The 21473-nt window shown below is 34.6% G+C and overlaps 1 long non-coding RNA gene across 1 annotated transcript; it reads left to right on the top strand.

The window, feature by feature from the left end:
• The first annotated feature begins 1243 nt into the window (after positions 1 to 1243).
• LOC137637262 (uncharacterized) lies at positions 1244 to 8413 on the top strand. Its single transcript, XR_011043502.1, has 2 exons — positions 1244 to 1310; positions 8269 to 8413. It is a non-coding gene; the product is annotated as an uncharacterized lncRNA (long non-coding RNA).
• Positions 8414 to 21473: the final 13060 nt, after the last annotated feature.

Here is a 21473-nt window from a genome sequence, read left to right on the forward strand (position 1 = left end):
TATATATATATAATGCAACGTTTCTAGTCCACTGCCGGACAAAGGCTTCGGACATGTCTCTATTCATATCTGGGGTTTGGCCAGTTTATATCATCACGACGGCTTAGTGATGGTAGGAGATTTTGTATGATGGCTGAGCAAACCAACCCAGTATAGGTGTCCCTGACTAGTACAGCTTTGTTGATCCTGGCAATGTACAAACCTTAAGGTATGTCCAGGCTGAAAGGATTGCTGTGTGTGTTTGTATAAGGTCAGTGAAGCTTCGTAACCTATTCTATGAGGCCATAGACACCATATGAAGTCCTCGGATAGTCACAAGGTCGAAGTATCAACCTCTCATTAAGGTGTGACAGGTGAGTTGATGGTTTTGCTAAGGGCTCACGAAAATTGACCTTTTTTATTATTATTATTAATAGCTAAGCTACAACCCTACGTGGAAAAGCTGGATGCTATGAACCCAACGGGTCCAACAGGGAAAAATAGCCCAGTGAGGAAAGGAAACAGGGAAAATAAAATATTTTAAGAAGAGCAACAACACCTAAACGAATATTTCCTATATAAACTATAAAAACTTTAACAAAACAAGAGGAAGATAAATTAGATAAGAGTAGGTGTGCCGAGTTGTACCCTCAAGCAAGAAAGCTTCTTGGTTAAAACGAGTTGAAAGGTTTTGTTAATTTCTATTTTTTTTACTTTTTAAATTGTGAAAATCTCTTTGCTCCTCTGTACTGTATTACACTAATTCTATTGAATTATTTGGTCTTATTGTATCAATACAAGGAATTGATTTATGTATTATTGGTTCATTTGATCTTTAATTACTGATTTATTGATTAATTAGAATGATTCATGATATAATTATGCTATTAGAATTATAAACCCTATCTGGGTGGTTAACTTATTAGGCTCAGTCAGAAAAAGGAATTTGCTGGCCAGCTCTTCAGGGGAAAATTCGTTTAAGCTTCCCAAGTGAATTTTAATTATTCTGTTTTACTGGAATTGACTTTTTCCAGTCTTCCCAGGTGTATTGAAATTTTCTTTTGTCCTGTAGGGCAATTATCTTCGATTTTGGCGAAAGCAAACTAACATGCAGTAATTGTTATATTGATATTAAAATTCGATGTTGGCTTAGTGTACACTAGTAGGGCTTATATAAGATACTAGGTCGATTACATTTGCATTTTATTTAATAATGAAATCAATTTACCCATTTACTATGTCGTTGTAACAGCTTGATTTTATTTTTCAGACAAACCATGGTACTGAAGCAGTTTGGTCGTAGCAGTTGTTAAGAAGAGACTCCTAAAAACGTAAGTATTTACTTAGGATACGATATCTTTTTTTTATGTCAATTTTCGAATCCTGAGTCATTGATAGCAACTATTTAAATAACTTTAGGAGCGAGGTGCTTGGGAAACTTGATTGTCGTTTGAAAAATGTTGGGGATAATTTATTATAGTTTGGTTTTGCGCGTATATAGGGGCATTTGAAGGCAGTTATGGACTAAACCCCCCCCCCCTCTCTCTCTCTCTCTCTCTCTCTCTCTCTCTCTCTCGACATATTCCTCGTAATTTCTCTGTATTTCTTAGGGTATTCCAGTTTGACGTAGGAGTGTATCAGACCTTTAACAAGATTTTTTTTTTTTTTACCATCTTTCACCCCCTTAATAAGTTCTCATCTATAGAAAAATTCCACCTGTACAAAAATATACTCTATAGATCCTCTTATATTGAGGTCTATTTCAAGATGTGACATGCAGGGCCATTCTTTTCCTATTGTAGTCTATAGTCCACTTTAATATATGTAGCATTTTTTAGCCTTGCAAGACAAAGAAAGTGTAGCCTGAATTTTCGGTTGTGACATTACTGACTCTACCAGTTAACTAAATTGCTTAGTTTTGTATGTTGGTTGTAGTAGGATCGAGATTGTCCTGTCTGTTTATTAAAAGAGATTTTCATTGTCCTTGATTTTAGTAAGATTTCTTAGTAGGTCATAAAAAATTGCCCCATGGTTTTCAATACTTAGAAAAAATGAGTTTTCCTCTTTGAGCGAAGTTGTCGTACGAATAAAGATGCGTTTCTTAATTGTTACGTTATTTTGTATATTATGCTTAAACTAATATGTATAAAGAAAGCCCCTCTCTCTCTCTCTCTCTCTCTCTCTCTCTCTCTCTCTCTCTAATGTGTTCACGTTAATATCTCCCATGCAGTGAGTTTGGCTTTGCTATTCAGAATGTATTTTGTGGATGTTTTGGTCAGAAAACTTTATCCGATTTTGAGTTTTCTGTTTTTTAAGATTTTAATGTTGTAAGCAGCAGAGGTTTAATAGATAATATTCAATATGATTTATTATAGGTTTTTCATTTCTAAGATTTTTATCAACAAGATTTAATACATTTTTTATCTCATAAATTTATGACGGCATTAATCCGTAAGAATTTAGCCGATTCATTGGGGCCTGTAAATGTATTTTCGTTTTTTGTTTTTGGCACGTTGAAATGGACATGTTGCAATGAGCTTATTGAAAAATCTCTTAAAAATATGGAAAAAACAATTTCTATTCCTCTATGTGTTCCTAGAATATTTCATTTTTTCCTCGTTTCCTTTCCTCACTGGGCTATATCCCTGTTGGAGCCCCTGAGCTTATAGCAGCCTGCTTTTCCAACTACGGTTTTAGGCCTAGCAAGTAATGATAAAAATAATAATAGTAATAGAAAATACACATTTCAAATCAATAAAACTTCAAACGCTTTAGCAAGTTACTAATTGAAGGAATTCAAAGTAAATGATAACGCAACCCTTTAAATAGCATTAATTCTATTCTCTCCTATTTTTTTTCTTGTTTAAGTGTTTTTTTCCTGTTAATATTTAATCCTGAAAAGTTTACTTGCTCGATAAGTTTCCCCCTATTTTTTATCATTACTTCATGACTTAAGATTTCTTTTGTAGTTTCTCATAGTTCAAGTTCACTTCTCCCTATTTTTGGCATTGTTGGGTAACATTTAGGATCCTGAAATCTTTGTATTGAGGTCTGCTATATATAGTTTTTGTGTGGTTTAGTTTTTTGTGAGATTCTGGGAAATTTTTTTTTTTTTTTTTATTGGATCCTGATGAAAATTCCGTAGGTGTTTAACAGCAATTAGTTGGGGAATACGAAGCTGTTTTAACGAGGTTAATTTGATTCTTAATAATGCAATGCTTGATTTGTATACGTTATAATGCACAGGAAGGAAAATAGACATTTTGTTCATATTATCCATTATATGCAGGACAACTTTTTTTTTTATATTATATTAATGGTAATTCCTAATAAAAAAAAAATACAATGGACACAAGTAAAATTCTTGAAAAGCACTGGCAGACCTCACACTAGTGTTCTCTTAAACTACCTGTTTCCTCAGGGACTTACAACCCCTGACTGACTGACTGACTGACTGACTGACTGACTTACTACCTTATAACCTTTCAACCTTACTACCTTACAACCTTCTGACTAAACCTCCTCCCCCCACCCTTACCCCTTTCATCTTGTCCAAAAACTAGTCACTCTGGAATTCCTGCCGGTTCCCTGACACGAAAATCTAATTAGTTATAGAAGTCAAAGCGTTTGGGTAGACAGACCAATACATTTCTCTAAAATAAATACCAGTGTACATGCATATTATTTTACTTTACAATATTACAAATATGTTTAGGTACATTTAATTCTGTTATAATAAAATTTGTCTCGATTTTAGGAACACACTCCATTTACCAGCCCATTTTATTTTTTATCATAATTAGTGTTGAGGTTTATTTTTCAAGAGTTTTGTGGTTATTCATAGTTTTGTAGTTATATACTTTTCTACTTTGAAAGTTTGTGTAGTTACACATTTTTCCAATTTGAAAGTTTGTAGTTAATTTATTTGCCACACACTTTTCTACTCTGAAAAATTTGCAGTTACTTTTCTACTATTGACATTTTTGGTAACATTTTTTTTTTCTCATTTCTTAATACCACCAGTTTCGTTTGTATTTTTCTAACACAATGGAGAAATTTAATGGGTTAAAATAAAACCAAATGTTTAAAAAAACCATATAGAGTTTTCTCAAGTCATTTTTTAGTTATAATTTATTGATAAAGTTCGGTCCGTGTTATAAGAAAATCTAAAATTTTCCATATTAGTTTTAGAACAACTTTGATTACACTGCCAGTAAGGTTACAAAACACAATAAACCATTTCAATTAATATATTTATCGATTTCTTTGCAGTTTTAAATGTGAATAGAAATAGATATCCCTTCATACAGATTTTGGTTACAATGTGAATAAAGCAAAACCAATTATAAAATACTCAAATGAATGTTAGATTATCTACTGTCAGTTTCACAATCGGGCATTTTAACTGTCAAATTTTAGATGTATTTAGATATAAACAACAGAGTACACTGATCACAAATTAACACCCAAACACTCCATAAGGTTACTGGCAAGTTCCAAGCAGCATTCCTTTTCTGCTGCTTGTGTCTCTCTTGTCCCCTTCTAGCTTGAACTGACCTCTTCCCTCGAACTACCTTCTGGCGAAACAGAAAACTAGACCAAACTAGGGATTTCCTCTGGCTATCTGTCAAAAGATATAATTAGCATTTTATATTAGTCAATTATTTTATATATTCACAGCAAAATACTAGATGGCTATGACTCCAGTTTATGCATACATTTTACTAAACGAAATGTTATGTATGTTTAGACTTTAATACTGAAAATCGAAGGCCTTTTAAGCATTTAATGTAGATTCTCTCTCTCTCTCTCTCTCTCTCTCTCTCTCTCTCTCTCTCTCTCTCTCTCTCTCTCTTTTGTAAGGACGATTAAAGGATACGAAATTTGCTTATTTAATCTTGTAATGGCACGCCGCAATTTAAAACCTAATTAGGGTGAATGTTTTTTTTTTTTTATTGTTGTGAGTTACAGACAGACACCATTGATGGGTATGGTGCGTTTGATAGGGCAGGGGACCCGTTGTAATTTGCTCTCTCTCTCTCTCTCTCTCTCTCTCTCTCTCTCTCTCTCTCTCCTCTCTCTCTCCTCTCTCTCTCTCTCTCCTCTCTCTCTGTTGGTTTTAGTTATGAACTGCTTTTACAGAATCACTACTGCTATTGGGAATACAAAAATTACTGCTGTCATTGGAACTCGCGCAGTGTACTGTAGGCATTGGTCACAGATCTTTGCACTGTTATTATTGTTATTATTATTATTATTATTATTATTATTATTATTATTATTATTATTATTATTATTATTATTATTATTATTATTATTATTGATTATTTATTATTTATTATTGATTATTTATTTTTTATTATTGTTTATTAATATTATTTATTATTATTATTATCACTACTAGCTGAGCTAAAACCCAAGTTGGAAAAGCAATATGCTATAAGCACATGTGCTTCAACAGGGAAAAAGTCCAGCGAGGAAAGGAAATAAGGAAATAAATAAACGATATGAGAAGTATTGAAACAATTGAAATAAGATTGCTTTAAAAACAATAACAACATTAAAACATATATTTTTTATATATAAACCATAGAAAGACTTGTCAGCCTTTTCAACATGAAAACATTCGCTGCAAGTTTGAAGTTTTGAATCTTTGGCAGGTGTGTACTGAAAGTCACCCTTGGATCTCTCTCTCTCTCTCTCTCTCTCTCTCTCTCTCCTCTCTCTCTCTCCTCTCTCTCTCTCTGTCTCTTGGTTACTGAAAATATTTCAAGTTGACTGTGTTTAGCAAAGTTCTTTGTTGATTAACTGTGAAGTTTGGAAGCTTTGGCAGGTGTGTACTGAATATCACCCTTGATCTCTCTCTCTCTCTCTCTCTCTCTCTCTCTCCTCTTCTCTCCTCTCTCTCTCTCTCTCTCTCTCTCTCCTCTCTCCTTCTCTCTCTCTCCCCCTCTCTCTCTCTCTCTCTCTCCTTCTCTCTCTCCTCCCCTCTCTCTCTCTCTCACCCCTCTCTCTCTCTCTCTCTCCTTCTCTCTCCCCTCTCTCTCTCTCTCTCTCCTTCTCTCCTCTCCCCTCTCTCTCTCTCCCCTCTCTCTCTCTCTCTCTCTCTTCTCTCTCTCTCTCTCTCTCTCTCTCTCTCTCTCTCTCTCTCTCTCTCTCTCTCTCTCAGGGATTCCTGTCTTTACAATAGTGGTTTGTGCCTTGTCATTTATCATCTCGATTTTGTATCGTGATATTTATCAAGATGGCCACTTGTTATTGATAATTGTAGCCACGCTTACGATACTCCTGAATAGTTTCAATGTGAACTCTTGTAATTATCATGGGGTTACCATTAGCTCAAAGTGAATGCCTTCACTACCTGGCATTCAAAGCCTTTTGATATTAGCGCCTCAAAAAATGCAAGGATTTCCTAAGCAAGGTTAATCTAGTTAACTATATTCTTTGACTCGCCTCTCTGGATGACCCTGTGTCTCTCAATCCTTACGTTCTGTTTATGAAATTCAACACAGTCTTCGATTCCAGTACCTTAAAGAACACAATTTCAATGCGGGTAGACTTTTGGTTGGTAATTATATGCGAATTTTTGTTCCTCTATTGTTGTTGGGATTCGAAACAATTGTTTATTCATTACTGTTTTTATTAGAATTATATAGGCGTTGGGCATTTTGAATTAATAACTCCTAATGTCAGTCAATCAGGATTGGCAAGGCTAAATAATTCTGTTGATTTTGAGGGCAGGGTAATACGATGTTTGATTTCAAAGGTTGTGGTAATTTTATTATATTTTTAGGGGCAGGGTTATTAATATGATTTTGACAGTAGGGTCATTATAGGTTATGATTCTATATGGGGATAGGAACGTACTCTCTCTTGCAACTGTTTAGCTCTTTGTTGTATGTCTGAAAAGTTGTCTTTCGAGTTTTTGAAATTACGAATATAAAAAAAAACTTTATTGGTAATGTTTGACAGTAGTTTGGATAGGGGAATATCTCTCTCTCTCTCTCTCTCTCTCTCTCTCTCTCTCTCTCTCTCCTCTCTCTCTCTCTCTCTCTCTCTCCAATTCAAATAGGTTTTTTTACTTACTTTCTATCCCTCATATTAAAAATAGGGTTTCATCATTCTCTCAAGCGTTTTTTCTCTAGAAGTAATTGAAACTTGACAATTTCACTCAAAAAAGCAGTATGTTTATTGCCATATATGTTTGTATTTGTCTCTCCTCCAGGTCCAATATTTTGTTCCCCCCTCTCTCTTCATGTCCAATGTCTCTTCATTCCACCTCTATATTCATATCCATATTTTGTTCTCTCCTCTCTGCACTCTTCTAAGTCCCTTATCTAAATTAATTATCTTGATGCCAGTATTTTTTTCTTTCATTAAGTCAAAATTTATATGTTAATCTTCCATTGATTCTCCTTCTTTGTTTTATTGTTTGTTTATATGTGGTAATTTGTTCCTTATTCAATTTCAACGAGATTACCATTTTTTCTCTTTCAAAATTGTTTTATATCTAGTTTTAGGAAATAATTGTTTGACTCGAAGCTCTCAGAATTTGACATGCTAATCAGGGTTTATTTTAAGGAAATAAATGACTTGAAGCTCTCAGAATTTAAAATGACCTTACTGATCTGGGTTAATTTTAGGAAAATAATTGACTCAAAGGTCTCAGAATTTACCTTAATGATCAGGGTTTATTTTAGGGAAATAATGGACTCAAAGCTCTCAGAATTTGACATACCAATCAGGGTTAATTTTATGGAAATAATGGACTCAAAGCTCTCAGAATTTGACATACCGATCAGGGTTAATTTTATGGAAATAATGGACTCAAAGCTCTCAGAATTTGCTTTACTAATCAGGGTTTATTTTAGTGAAATAATTGAATCGTAACTCAGAAGTTACCTAACTGATCATGGTATATTGTCTGAGGAGTTAGCGTTAAAATTTTTGCTTAGTTTTATTTCGTAATGCATTGTATAAGTAAATAATTATAGTCATGAAAAGGAAAATGAAGACTTGATTGGTTAGTACCAAAGTCCAATTGAGTTACATGGACGGACTTGAGTCCGTCGGATATCACCAATTTGGACTTGAGTGTGAAACTCCTATCAAAGTCTTTCATTTCAAATTTCGTAGTTATGGTCATGACGTGTCAGTGAATTGAACGGAGAAAGAAGGGATATTTTGTCTTAGTCTCTAGTAAAATTTCATCAGTCAGGAATTCTTTAATGTAAAACATGTTACACATGAAATATACGACAATACTAATTCAGATTTTATCATTCACAGGAATGGGCTTCGATAGCAGTGTGCGTGCCAGTCCTGCGAGCCATCAAGAGGAGAGAGTGGCAGTTCTGTGAGCCATCAAGAGGAGAGAGTGGCAGTCCTGTGAGCCATCAAGAGGAGAGAGTGGCAGTCCTGTGAGCCATCAAGAGGAGAGAGTGGCAGTCCTGTGAGCCATCAAGAGGAGAGAGTGGCAATCCTGTGAGCCATCAAGAGGAGAGAGTGGCAGTCCTGTGAGCCATCAAGAGGAGAGAGTGGCAGTCCTGTGAGCCATCAAGAGGAGAGAGTGGAAGTTCTGTAAGCCCACAAGAGGAGAGAGTGGCAGTCCTGTGAGCCATCAAGAGGAGAGAGCGCCAGTTCTGTGAGCCCACAAGAGGAGAGCGCCAGTTCTGTGAGCCCACAAGAGGAGAAAGCGCCAGTCCTGTGAGCCATCAAGAGGAGAGAGTGGCAGTCCTGGTGAGCGATCAAGAGGAGAGAGTGGCAGTCCTGCGAGCCATCAAGAGGAGGAGCGCCAGTCCTGCGAGCCATCAAGAGGAGAGGCGCCAGTCCTGCGAGCCATCAAGAGGAGAGAGTGGCAGTCCTGCGAGCCCACAAGAGGAGAGAGTGGCAGTCCTGTGAGCCATCAAGACTCGGAGCGCCGCACCCCCCCCATATAAAAAAAAAGTCAGCCGGTAATCCAGGGCTTATATAACGCAGTTTCTGGACACTCTTCGTAAACGTTTTGTATATAGACACTCTTCGTAAACGTTTTGTATATATAAAGAAATGTATTTTAATTTTTTTTTTTTTGGCTGCTGCTTCAGTTTTCTGGCAGTGAAGTTTTTAATTTTTTTTTTTTTGGCTGCTGCTTGGGCAGTTTTCTGGCAGTGAAGTTTTCCATTATGTATAAAATTTGCCTGTTAACTTTAAATACACAATGTTCAAGTCAAGCAAAAGTCTTAAAAAGCAAGTCTTAATTTTTTTGCCAGTCAACTTTGTATTTCCGTGTTTGAAGTGTTGCCTTGAATAATTTTATTTGCCCTAAATCTTTTTTGCCTTTATTCATTTTTGCCTTTATTCATTTTAGACTTTTACTTTTGGCTTCTTTTGGCTTATTATATTTTTCCTGTCAGCTCTGTATTCCCATGTTCAAGTCTTTTCACTTTTGGCTTATTATATTTTTCCTGTCAGCTCTGTATTCCCATGTTCAAGTCTTTTCAATGTGAAAAATAAAAGTAAAATTGATTTTTCAAACTTTCATTTCAAAACCACAAAATACCAAAAAATTTCATTTCAAAACCACCAAATAAAAGGGTGTATTCAAAGAAAAAAAGGGTGTATTCAAAGAATAAAAGTATTGATTCAGTTTTATTTTATTTGAAGGTTTCTCAGATACAGCATAGAAAATGGTGTTTAAGAGTTCAATGAGTTGTCAATTTGCCTCTTGAGTTGCCTTTAGCTATTTTGTAAATGAATTTTTAAAGATAGGTTTGCAGACCTTTAGTACCAGGGCCGAATGAGCGACCAGGGTCCCCCTTCACTGGTGTGGTCTGGAACTGGTTCCGGATTCTTCCAGTACCGGCCGGAGGAGGGGCGATGTTACCCTTCCAGGTGTACACCAATCTGCTGCTGGAAGCACCGAGATTCCAACCATTTCTGGAAAGTTATACGTATACTTAAGACATAGAAAATGGGAATCAGCTATATGCCAATTGGGCTAAAATGGGAATCAGCTATATGCCAATTGGGCTGGAATACTTATGCATAGAATATGGGGATAAACGGGAATTATGCCAATTCGGCTGGAATACTTATTACTTATGCTATGCATAAGGGAAAAAAAATAGGAATTTGCCAAGTGGCCTGGAAAAATTACTTATACATATACTTGAAACATAGAAAGTGAGGAAGAAAAGGGGAATTCACCAAAGGAAGCTGGAAAAGTTATCAAAGCATATATATATATATAAGAAACTTACGAAGTGGGAATCATATATGCAAATTAGCCAAATGGACTGGAAAAGTTATACATTCATATACTTGAAGCATATAAAATGAGGTTCATAATTATTAGCCAAATGAAACTGATAAATTACTTATTGCTAGACAAGTCCTGATATGGACACGAACTTTTAGGAGATCAATTGAATTATGTAAGATGATATAATTGTTTGGCAAAGTAAAAAATTCATGTGCAGTATAGGAATAAAATGATATCCAAATATGACGAAATTCATAAATAAAAAATGTATTGAGATTTTAGACTTATTAGAGAGTAAAGAAAGATAATAGTTTATGCTTTAAACCAGCCTATTACACATGAATGTCATGAATAGAATGTATAGAAAAATCCATGATTCATGCGAAAAAAGTTTATGGTGTGACTGAACGACGATGTGCAAAATATGGTTCTGGAAATAGTAACAATTTAACTGCATTTGGAATGGAATATAAATTGCCAATTAAAGATTCTATATGAATATTAACTACAGTCTATAATGGAAAAAGTAAGGTCTTTTATAGTATCACAAGTGAAATATAGTATAAGTATTGAAGTGGTTTAATGTACAATACAGACTGGGGAAATGTACTGATATTTAGTAAAGCGTTGATATTATATTTAATCTAATTTTCAAACAAATATATTTGGGTCCCTATATCTTAAAAACAATGCAATGAAAGCAGTCTTTATCATTAACTACTAGAACCCTACTCTGAGATGACACAGAGGAACAGACCCCTTCTATTATGATTACTTGCTAAGCTACAACCCTAGCAGGATGCTGTAAGTCCAAAGGCTCAAGCACAGAAAATAGCCCAGTGACGAAAGGAAACAAGAAAAAAAAATAAAAGAAAAAAATAAAATATTTTAAGAATAGTAACATTAAAATAAATATCTCGTATATACTATAAAAAAACTAACAAAACAAGAGGAAGAGAAATAAGATAGAATAGTGTGCCAGAGTGTACTTGTATTTAGGGTGAAGTCGGTGGTAAATGTTTCAGAAGGATTTAAGAATATTATTAGTTGTATCTAGAACTCTGACAATTTTCATTTACTACAAAAATGGACGAAGTAATGTTGAAGTTGCCTGAAATGCAGGGATGGTGACTGGAAATGAAACAAAGGAAGAACGATAATTGGATGATGCTGTGAATAGAGAAGAATGGAGGGAAGGTGAATTAGAGTTTTAATATATTTGTAGGAGATTGACCTCTGCAAACAGCTGATTGAAAAGGGAAAGGTTGAATGTTGGTCATGTGAAGAACTTGAGTCTGAAGGAATGTATGTTTTAAGAGTAACTTTGGTCAGAATGGTTAAGTTCCTTGCAAGAAAGTGATTTAAAAAAGAGAACTAAATGAAGTCAGTTACTTGATTGAAGAGAACAGGCAGAGATAGAACTCCCTCTGAATAAATACTTAATGAATGCAGCATGTAAAGGTGATAAGGATCAATCACTGGTGGTAAAATAACCAATTTAATTTGGTTAATGAGAAATGAATGCAGACATAGGGAAAATTACAGAAGAATGTGAAGAATAAGAGTGTTATGATTCATATGGAAGAATGGAATGACAGAAAAGGCAATAAAATAAGGAGTCGGATATGCAGTTCGATATTCGTATGATTGCAGTGAGACAAAGATTCTTCTGAGAGAGAGAGAGAGAGAGAGAGAGAGAGAGAGAGAGAGAGAGAGAGAGAGAGAGAGAGAGAGAGAGAGAGAGGGGTTATTAAACTAGGAAGTGTATGGAAACATATTTTAAAGGAAATTCAAGTGTAGTTTAGAATGGAAAATGAAGCAAGACTGAAAGGAATGTCTGGCATAGCATTACATTGGGGTTATTTATATACTTTGTCGTACTGTCTGTATTAAGTTGATTTGTGCAAGGTTAATGAGTGAAAGTAAATAATGCATTGAATAAAACTCGGTATTGTAATGTAATGTATAATGCTTATTTGACTCTAGTCCTTGTAGCTCTAAGGAAATGTAAAGGAAATTTATTATGATAAACTAAAAGGAAAAGTACATGAATAACACTAATAGAGCATACAACATAAGGGAAAGGACAACGTGCCCAGGTAACAGACAGATAGGCATTGAGAAGCTAGACTTTAACAAGCTTGCTTCAGTATATCGCTAGATATAGCTAGAATTATTTTTTTTTTGGGGGGGGGGGGAAATGTTGGAGTCTATCAGTGATAGGCTCTGGGTCACGTGCTGTAAAGGGAGGTCACAAGTTGAGATATAAAAGTGTATTGGTTGATTGATTGATTTTAAGTTTTCTGGCATCCTGACATCAGAGGTGAAAGTGTATTGAATAGGAGGAAGTATAAGTAAAGGGAGATCATATTGAAATACCCTGTGTAAATTGAGGTGACAGTACTTTATGTAAATTGAGATGACAGTAGTTTATTATCATTATTATTAATAATTTCTATACTATAATCCTAGTTGGAAAAGCAGGATGCTATAGGCCCACGGGCTTCAACAAGGAAAATAGCCGAGTGAGATAAAAAAGCAAGAAAAATAAAATATTTTAAGAACAGCAACAACACCAAAATCAATATTTCCTATATAAACTATAAAAACTTTAATAGAACAAGAGGAAGAGAAATAAGATAGAATAGTGTGCCCGATTGTACCCTCAAGCAAGAGAACTCTAACCTAAGACAGTGGAAGACTATGGTACAGAGGCTGTAGCCCTAACCAAGACTCGAGAACAATGGTTTGATTTTAGTGTCTCCTGCTCTTAGAAGAGCTACTTACTATAGCTAAAAGGTTTAAAAGGTTTAAATAAAATGAAAGCAGACATCAAGGCTATTTCAGATGAATTGGATAAAAAGACTATGTATAGGAGAACCAATAATTCATGTGAAAGGATGGAGAGAGATTTAAGTGTGAACCAATTAGTATTTGTAAGTTCTTGTGTGAGACCAAGAATCTTCTGTGAGATTAAACCAAAACTGAAAGAGAATGTGTATGATATGATTGTGGAAAAATAAGGAAATGGAAAAAAAGGTTACTGAATTTGGAATGCAATATAAAGAATGAGAAAAGTATAAACTAAACATTCTAGATGAATGTCAAGTAGAGACTAAAATTAAATGAAACTGAATATAAGATCTTGTATACGATCACGTAAGAGAGATACAGTTTATATTATTTATGTTGTTTAGTGTACAATACAGACTGGGGAAATACTGATATTTAGTAAAGCGTTAATATTATATTTACTAATTAATTTTCAAACACAAACAAATATATTTGGGTCCCTATATCCTAAAAACAATGTAATGAAAGCAGTCTTTATCATTAACAACTAGAACCCTACTGGGAGAAGACACAGAGGAACAGAAACCTTTTTATTATTATTATTATTATTATTATTATTATTATTATTATTATTATTATTATTATTATTATTATTATTATTATTATTACTTGCTAATCTACAACCCTAGTTGGAAAAGCAGGATGCTATAAGCTCAAAGGCTCCAGCACAGGAAATAGCCCAGTGAGGAAAGGAAACAAGAAAAATAAAATATTTTAAGAATACTAACATTAAAATAAATATCTCGTATATACCATAAAAAAACAAGTGAGCAAGTCCTGAACGCGGACATGGTCCTCGTAGAGGACATACCTCCGCCAAGGTGACCTAGAGCGCCATATGTCCTAGAATCATGAATTGATGTGACTTCGACCTTCACATGACCTTGACCTTCACGTGACCTTCAAGTGACCTTGACCTTCACGTGACCTTGACCTTCACATGACCTTGGCTTCAAGTGACCTTGATCTTCAAATGTACTTGACCTTCACGTGACCTTGACCTTCAGGTGACCTTGACCTTCACGTGACCTTGACCTTCACGTGACCTTGACCTTCAAGTGACCTGCTTGACTTTTGACCTTCAAGTGATCTTTGTTCATTTGCCACTGATACTTAATATGACATTGATATAATGCACCAATATGACCTTGACCTTTGACCTTTATAAATTTGAACATCACCCATGGGTTGCGCCTGGACTAGGACTTCCCTGTTGGCTTATGCAAAAGTCAGTGCTTTATTTCTGTCTCTTGATATGGCCACTTATGTCATAGTGACACCAGTGACCCCTGTGACCTTGACCTTGGGGTGACCTTGACCAAAATTTAATCAGTTCTTCCATACACATTGGGGAACTACTTGGCCAAGTTTGAAGTGATTCCGTGTAGAAATGTGGCCTCTACGTTGTCCACAGACAGACAGACAAACAAACAAACAAACCGAACCGAAAACATAACCTCCTGGCGGAGGTAATAACAAAACAAGAGGAAGAGAAATAAGATAAAATAGGGAGCCCAAATGTACTTATATTTAAGGTGAAGACGGTGGCAAGTGTTTCACAATAATTTAAGAATATCATTTGTTGCATCTAGCAGTGTCAATTATTATTTACTACAAAAATGGACGAAGTATTGTTGAAGAGGCGTGAAATGCAGAGATGGTGCCTGGAAATGAAACGAAGGAAGAACGCTAATTGGATGATGCTGTGAATAGAGAAGAATGGTGGGAAGGTGAATTAGAGTTTTATTATATTTGTAGGAGATTGACCTCTGCAAACAGCTGATTGAAAAGGGAAAGGTTGAATGTTGGTCATGTGAAGAACTTGAGTCTGAAGGAATGTATGTTTTAAGAGTAACTTTGGTCAGAATGGTTGTGATTGAAAAGGGAAAGGTTGAATGGTGGTCATGTGAGAAACTTAAAAATGAAAGAAACGTCTGTTCCAAAGTAACTTTGATCAGAATGGTTGTGATTGAAAAGGGAAAGGTTGAATGTTAGTCATGTGAGAAAATTGAGTCTGAAGGAACGTATGTTTTAAGAGTATCTTTGGTCAGAATGGTTAAGTTCCTTGGAAAAAAAGTGATTTAAAAAGAGAACTAAATGAAGTCAGTTACTTGACTGAAGAGAACAGGCAGAGATAGAACTCCCTCTGTGAATAAATACTTAATGAATGCAGTATGTAAAGGTGATAAGGATTTATTCCTATAAGCATTGCAAGAAAGAGATGGCAGAATTACTGCACTTGTAACAAATAGATTGTAAAATAGTTTCTTGATAGGTACTGGTGCAGAGATTTCCTGGGGCTACCTTAGCTAGAGAATGTGTCAAGTGGTCAAAGAACTGGACAGACATATTTCACTTTAGGGAGAAACGAAGTGGACATTGAACATAATATGAATACACGTGAATAAATGAGAGTAAGTGTTTCAATGTCTAATGTTTGAAGTAGGAGAGAGAGTTCAGATAATAATTCACAAGGACTGGTTGAGTGATTGCAAAGAAAAAATAAAGTCTGAAAGACAAGATATTGGGTCAAGTTCCTCTTACTTGAGGATACAATCAGGCACTATATTCTATCCAATTTCTCTTTCTCTTGTTTTGTTTTGTTAAAAGTTTTGTAGTTTATATTGGAAATATTTATTTCATTGTGGTTACTGTTCTTGAAGTATTCTATTTTTCCCTGTTTCCTCTCCTCACTGGGCTATTTTCCCTGTTGGGGCCCCTGGGCTTATCGCATCCTGGTTTTCCAACTAGGGTTGTAGGTTAGCGAGGAGTAATAATAATAATAATAATAATAATAATGATAATAATAATATAATAATAATAATAATAATAATAATAATAATAATAATAGAATGTGATCTTGTAAACAAAACAGTGTAGGCAGTTAGGTAAAAGAAGAAACAACCAATCAATGGAAGAACTCTCCTTGGGAATAAATACTTGATAATGGACGCAATCGATAAACGAAAGAAAAGCAGACCGCCATACAATTGCAGATGAGTTGAGAAATGAGGTCGAATGTTTCACGATGATGATTGGAATGACAGACATAGTAACATTAAGAATATCATATTTGAGCTTGTAGTGAGGGCAAGATTCGTCCATGCTGAGAGAGAGAGAGAGAGAGAGAGAGAGAGAGAGAGAGAGAGAGAGAGAGAGAGAGAGATGCAAATAATGTACTGTATGTGGCAGATGAAGAAATATCGGATGAAGTATGTGTTAATAAATTCTGAAAGATTGTCTGGTGAGTTTGGAATGGAAAATAAAATAAGATTTAGGAGGTTTTGTATGTATAACAGGTGTTATATGTCCTAGTTACGTGGTTTGATATACTATCTATTAAGTTGATTTGTGCAAAGTTCATGAGTGCATGTGTATAGTCCATTGAATAAAGTTTGGTATTGTAGTGTATAGCCTTTTGGGCATTGTAACTCATAAGAAAGGCAATGAAAAAGTAGTTCTTGTAATGAATTACCTAAAGGAAAAGTACTTAGATAAGAAGCAAAGTTAATACAACATATTTTTAGAATTGAGAAGGGACAAAGTACTAAGGCAAGCAGGTGATGAGAATTAGGAACACAGGTCACTAGATAGACTGCATTGGGATATCGTTACTTTAATAAGATTTAGAATTTAAAATATATGAGAAAAATGTCGATTTCTATCAATTATCAGCCCTATGTCATTTTCTGTTGAGGGAAGTAAGGACATGTAATTGTAGAGAGAAAATATCCAAATAGCTTACATATATAGAGATGACAGCCAGAGTATTACTGTAAAATAGTTGTCCCATAAAATAAATACTTTTGAAGGAGTAAAGTTATTGGTAGGATGCTCAATTGATTAGAGTTGAAATAAAATAAAAGCAGATATTAAGACTATTATGGATAAATGTGATTAAAAAGGTGGTTTTATTGGAGAACGAATAATTCATGCAAAAGATTGGACAAACAAGAAAAGTGTCAATCAGTTAGTATTTGTAAGTTTCTATTTTGGGACCAAAAATTTTCGGTGAGATTGAATAAAAGAATGAAGGAAAATGTGTAGAAACGTGAATGTGGAAATAGAAGAATTACTGCCAGTTCTTTGTTCAGAATTCATCTGTAACGTTTAGAACGCTTCCATAAGACTAAAATTACTGCCAGATCTTTGCTCAAACAGCTTCTATAATGTTTAAAAAGTTTCCTGGGTGAAATGTAACTGAATTTGGAATGCAATGTAAAGAGACAGCAAATTAGAAATGAAAAATTCCAGATGAAAAGAATATAAATTAGTCCAAAATGGAAAACGAAATGAGACTGAAAGTAAGGTATTGTTTGATATCACATGGGAGAAACATTACCCTATTTATGTGGTCCAGTGTGAAATACAGAGGTAATAGATTCATTTGCAAGGGCATAAAATATGTTCGTGTTTGAGTTATACAGTTTGATTAACTACGTTGGATAGTGTAAATAGTGCTTGATCAGGGTCCCTATATCTTAAAGGTAATGCAACAAAGACAATCATGATAATGAGTACTCGAATGATACCTCGAGAAGACACTTATCAAAGTAGTAAGGCAAGCAATTAGATGGACAGAGTCCTTTGTATATTATTAGTATTATTATTACTTGCTGAGCTACAACCCTAGTTGGTTGGGACAACAGGATGCTATAAGCCCAGGGGCTGCAACCAGGAAAATAACCCAGTGAGGAAAGGAAACAATGAAAAAATATTCTAAGAACAGCAACAACACCAAAATAAGTATTTCCTATATAAACTATGAAACTTTTAACAAAACAAGACGAAGAGAAATTAGATAGAATAGTGTGCCCGAGTGTACCCTCAAGACAGTGGTAGGTGTTTGAGAAGACATACAATGCCACTATTTGTAGGAATTAGATGGACAGACTACTTAACATATATCTAGGGTGAAGACAGTGGTAGGTGTTTAAGAAGACACACAATGCCACTATTTTTAGGAATTAGATGGACAGACTACTTAACATATATAGGGTGAAGACAGTGGTAGGTGTTTGAGAAGTATATGAGAAAAATCTTAGATGCCTTTCAAGGATAAACCCTATATCATTTACTGTTTATCCCAATGTGCTAAACATAAGCAAAACAGATCCTATGATGACTGGAAAGGAAGGATATCAAATAGAAGATAGGAGAGCTGCTTAAAGGATGCTGTGAGGAATGGGTAGAAACGAATTCAGGAGATGCTAAGGATCATAAAATGAGTAAAAGGATATGATGCAGTTCTTTTAGATGTTAATTATTTTTGTTGTAATTGTGAAAAAACAAGAGAGAATACTAAATGTTTAAATGATCTTTAAGATAGACAATACGGGTTTTTCTCAATATATCAACCTTAATCTGGGACACCAGGACGTGAACAGGAAAACCTTTCAGAAAGGTCACCAGGATCAGTAATGGGCAAGACGAATGAACTTGTTTAGAAGACGAGATAAAGAAGCCTACAACTAAATAAAATTTCCTCTTGTTAGGAGTAGAAGAGACTCTTTAGCTATGGCAAGCAGCTCTTCTATGAGGACACTCCAAAATCAAACCATTTTCCTCTAGTATAGGGTAGTGCCCTAGCCTCTGTCCCATGGTCTTCCACTGTTTTGGGTTAGAGTTCTCTTGCTTAAAGGTAAAAAGGGTACACTCGAGCACACTATGCTATCTTATTTTTCTTCCTCTTTTTTTTTGTTAGACTTTTTATAGTTTATATAGGAGATATTTATTTTAATGTTGTTAATCCTAAAATATTTTATTTTCCCATTTTCCTCTCCTCACTGGGTTAATTTCCTGTTGGCCCCCCCTGGGCTTATAGCATCCTGCTTTTCCAACTAGGGTTGTAGCATAGCAAGTAGTAATAATAATAACAACAACAACAACAATAATAATAATAATAATAATAATAATAATAATAATAATAATAATAATAATAATAATAATAATAATAATAATAATGTAACAGGAGATAATTGAAAACTCGAAAGAATGGAGATGTTCAACAGTCAGCATTAAGATGAGGATTACCTTGCTGTATCAGTTGGTCCCAAGAGCTGATTATTTGATAATGATGGATAGAAAAGTTGGTAGACACTTTAGATCTGTGTTTATGCCAAAAGGACAGATTTATTTTAAGGACTTCGATGGAAGGGGTACAGTATGTTATTGTTTGAGAGTGGGCTGAATAGACAAGAGATTTCACGAGTGACTAGTTTGCTGTTGCTATTACAGAAGTGCAATTGAATCAAGGAAATTAGTATTGCAATAGATAGATAGATAGATAGATATAGATATATGCTGCAGTATATAAACTTTCTAAGAGATTGTTGTTAGCTGTGTAAGAATATAGTTCAGTTGTGTGTGAATTATCGATTGTTAAACCCTGCTGCGTATCATCGTTAACAGTCTGAAAGAAAGTGAGCAAGTTGTGCATGTTTGGTCCTTGAATTGTGTTCATTAGAATAGGGTTGTTGATAGGAACTTAGTAGAGCAAGATGGCTGCATATGAGAATGTAAGGAAGAGAATGTCGAGTAAAAAAATGGATTTTATTCCTGCAATCATTGAAAGGAATTGGTAGAATGACTGCACTGGTTCAAATAAATTGTGAAATGTTGCTTTGATAGATACAGTTGCAAAGATTTCCTCAACCTATGTCTGATAGATATATTGGTAGAATGGTCTATTCAGAGAAAATGTTAAGTGTAATAATGCCCTGAAATGAATAGGGACATATTTCAGTTTAATAAGTATACTTAGAGAAAACTTCAGGTATATTTATGCTTAGAACTGGACAGGCAAATATTTCTGCTTAGGAAGAAGGGATGTTGGCAGTAAACCTAAGAATAGGGAAGTATAGAGGAAAGTGAATATGAGTTTAAGTTGTGATGTATACTGTGTGTGTTCTGGGAAAGGGATGAAAATGTAATTATGTTCAAATGAGTTGTTATTGCCTGGAATATAGACTTGAAAATAGATTTACAAAAGTAGCTAGTTGTGTAAAACAAGAGAATATTCTGAGAATTATTATTATTATTATTGTTATTATTATCATCATTATTATTATTATTATTATTATTATTATTATTATTATTATTATTATTATTATTATTATTACTAGCCAAGCTACAGCCCTAGTTGGAAAAGTAAGATATAAGCCCAAGGGCTCCAACAGGGAAAAATAGCCCAGTGAGGAAAGGTAATAAGGAAATAAACGATGAGAAAAAATTAACAAAATATCTTTAAAACAGTAACAAAATCAAAACAGATATGACAAATATAATCTATCAAAAGACACATACCACCATTAAAAGAAAATTATATAAGAATAGGCAGCAAACAGAAATGGATACTGAATAGTTGATGGATAATCAATGTAAATGTATAGAGCAATACTGGTGGTGACTGAATAGAAAGCTAAAAGTTAACTATGGCAGTGGCTGTCTAGGTAATGCTAAGGTGTAAAGAGTCGGCTTAAGACGATGTACAAATATTAATAGATGGTATCACCTTGGTATCACTAATCAAAGTAAGGGATATCAAACCAAAAACCTATTGAAAGGAGCCATTTGGGGAAGAGAAATAAGAAGTGTGTTCCAAAGTGTACCCTCAAGCAAGAGAACTATTAACCCAAAACAGTGAAATGCTATGTTACAGAGGCTATGACACTACCCAAGACTCGAGAAAAATGGTTTGATTTTGGAGAGCTGCTTACCAGAGCTAAAGAATCTTTTATGCTTGGCCAAGTAAAAATAGAAGTGTAAATCAGAGAGTTGGAAGGACAGATGATGTACAGAAAAGAGGCTGTTACAGGTAGATGGTCATTGGTTGCCTGTTTTGGTTGCAGTGAGATTGGTCAGGGAAAGGATTGTGAAAGAAAAAGCAAATGAAAATGGTTTTGTATGTGGTGAACTGAGGTATAAAGGATGGAGTACAGATAGGAGAATGAATCTAATTTGGAATAATGGTCAATGGATAACTTTTCCAGGACATGATTATTTTAGATTTGCAGCCACCTTTATACATCTCTTCCAGGGTTTAAAAAGCAATGTGAGTAGCAGGTAAGGCTAAAAGGGGTGAACTAGAAAACTAAAGTGTATACTGCAGAGCTCAATACATATGCTTATGTTGAATTGTAGTTAGCGTTGCCCATTATACCAGGGCTGATAAAACTGTATATAGAAGCAATTGCCATATGAGAAAGAATATCTCAGGAATTATTAGAAGTATGGTTCAATGAAAAAAGAGCTTGAAGAGGGTTCAACAAAGTAAATACTAGAGTTTGAAAAATAATCATGGTTTGAGTAGATGGTTGGAGAATGATACTGTTTCAATAATTCCAAAGAGGTTTGCTAATTCATAATGTGTTATTATTATTATTATTATTATTATTAT

The sequence above is a fragment of the Palaemon carinicauda genome, unplaced genomic scaffold, assembly GCF_036898095.1.
Source record: "Palaemon carinicauda isolate YSFRI2023 unplaced genomic scaffold, ASM3689809v2 scaffold608, whole genome shotgun sequence".
Taxonomy (NCBI): domain Eukaryota; kingdom Metazoa; phylum Arthropoda; class Malacostraca; order Decapoda; family Palaemonidae; genus Palaemon; species Palaemon carinicauda.